We start from the raw sequence: 2,500 nt of genomic DNA, 5'->3' as shown, positions 1-2,500 counted from the left end.
TCAAAGTGAACCGTGTCACAGAAAGACTCTGTGTTCATATAACGAGTGCTGAAAACTGTGAAGGTCAATGTGGTTGACCCTTACCGAGACAACCAAAATCTTAAAATCACCTTTCTGTGACCGTAAATCAACCCAAAATCCAAATGTCATCCATCCTGGAATGCTTGTATGCTGCCAAAGGACAGATTAGAAACAGAGTCAGCAATCAAACACAAGTTCCGGACCTAATGGCGGCAATATGCTGCGTTAAAATTATCAATGGACTCAGCAAAAAGGGTTTTCACAGTTTCACAGTTACCTTGGGATTTTGGTTTCTATAGACCTACAGAACGCTCCGTGTCCTTATTTCAACAAACTGTAACATACAGCTTGCCAATAATGTTGCTCTACCATGAAGATGTGTGTGTATGTGTGTGTGTGTGTGTGTGTGTGTGTGTGTGTGTGTGTGTGTGTGTGAGTACTAAATATATTCTGGTAAATGTGTTCGGACTGCCACACAAGTGTTGGAAGGAACCTACCATATCCTAAAAAAGATCTAGCCAGGATTTGGTGCGGATCCATGGTGAGTCATGGATTGTCTGATTAATGTGCTCATATATTAAATCATCAACTAGAGCATGATTAAGTAAACCCCCACAAAGTTCAAACCTACAAGTTTCCAATGATCACACCCTCCGCTAACTGGGATGGCAAGCCTTCTACATGAATACTGCAGAAAGACTTGGCAATAAATTTGGCTTTCCGCTGTGACCTCCCAGGACCAATTCTCAGCAGGAGCCACTGGCTGGCTGCTGTTTGACAATCTCTTCAGATTAGAAGGCCCCTCGAGCCAAGCTACTGCTGAAACAGCAGCCAATGGAGCTGGCATTAGCTAGCATCCATGAAGTATTCTGTCAATATCGGTTCATGATTCAAACAGTTCAGACTATAAAAGCTAGGGGTGGCATTAGACTGCTGGATACATTGGCCTAATCATGTGGCCACCCACTTGTATGTTGTTTGTTTCAAGAATCCTTGAAAGAGAAAGAACTTTAAGGTGCAGTGTGTGGACTGGTGGCATATCTCGCTAACTTCTCTTTCCCCGACTGGTTAATACAGTCAGACTGATGACAGATTTGTTGCCGCTACCAGAGCTTGGTTCTCGGAGTAAACATTCCCATAACTACCAGAAGGTAAAGCCTGTTGGCTCTTGTACTCCAAGGAGCAGCACTTCCAGCTGTTTTAATGTATATGCATTGCGCACACAAGATCACATTATCTCTGACAGATATAGAATGTTCTAGAAGTATCCCGCACTACAGCAGTTTCCATTCTTCTCTTCATGATATTTACATTAAAAGATATAGAAATGTTCCATCTCATCACTAAAAGGTGCAGGCCACGGTTTCTCCTCATGTAGTAGAGTGTGCATGAAGTGTGGGTTAAATCAGGACAGCACACTTCCAATCTCAGCTCCAGAGAGAGATGTCAGACACGCCAGCATTGAGAAACCCAGAGAGAGCACACATGAAATGTTGCAATTTGTAAAAGAAAAAAGATTTCAGAAAAACAAATTCCAGTTGATTCCGCACTACAATTTCCCAATTTCCACAATAAAAAAGTGGAAGTGGATTCAATTAATTTTATATTGGGTAAACATTGTAGTCGTTACATTTTCAGAGGACTACGTATAATTTGTTTCTGATTTAGAGGATCAATTTTAAGACATCAAGACAAACAACCCTAAGGCATAACATACTAACTATGCTACTGTCACATGCCCATTCATGTTTTTCCATCGGATTTATGAGAAACCAGTTTAGCTGATACTTTAAGCTTAGAAGTTAATCCACTTTAATCAACTGGTGTAGAAACATATTATACCAATGTACACGCATTGTAATGAACAATGTCATCTTAATACTTTTTTACAATGCCTACATGAATTCAGAATAAGTGCACTTCACTACTTTCATTTTTAAGAAGTAGATGTCAGTGAGAATAAAGTTATAATGCATATAACCATACTGACAGAATGACTCTTCGGTGCTGATTATTTAATTTCATTGCTTTAACCTCACACACACCACACACACACACACACACACACACACACACACCACACACCCACACACACACACACGTGGAGTAAAGGATTTCAGTCACATGACAACAGCACTGCACACACAGCACTGCACACATCAGAAGAATAGCAGTGCTGTATTCAGGAGAAGTTGTGCAGAAGATGTATTTCACAGGCCACCCCACCGCTCCTATGGGCATCCTCTGGCTCACGTCAAGCAGCCAGGGGGTTCCACTAGTGCCAAACCCTGCTGCACTGACCTCGTTTCTCTCTCCAAGTCTCTCCAGCGTTCTGGCCTGATCTTGGGAAACGTTCGCTGAGCCAGCTTTGCGGGAGCAACGACAGACAGCTGCGGACATTAAGAAGCACACAGGACTAGGGTTGGGTACCGAGAACCGGTACCAATATGGAACCGGTTCCAATACAACCGGTACCTAC

The sequence above is a fragment of the Clupea harengus genome, chromosome 13 (assembly GCF_900700415.2).
Source record: "Clupea harengus chromosome 13, Ch_v2.0.2, whole genome shotgun sequence".
Lineage (NCBI taxonomy): Eukaryota > Metazoa > Chordata > Actinopteri > Clupeiformes > Clupeidae > Clupea > Clupea harengus.
This window is presented reverse-complemented; position numbering follows the sequence as displayed.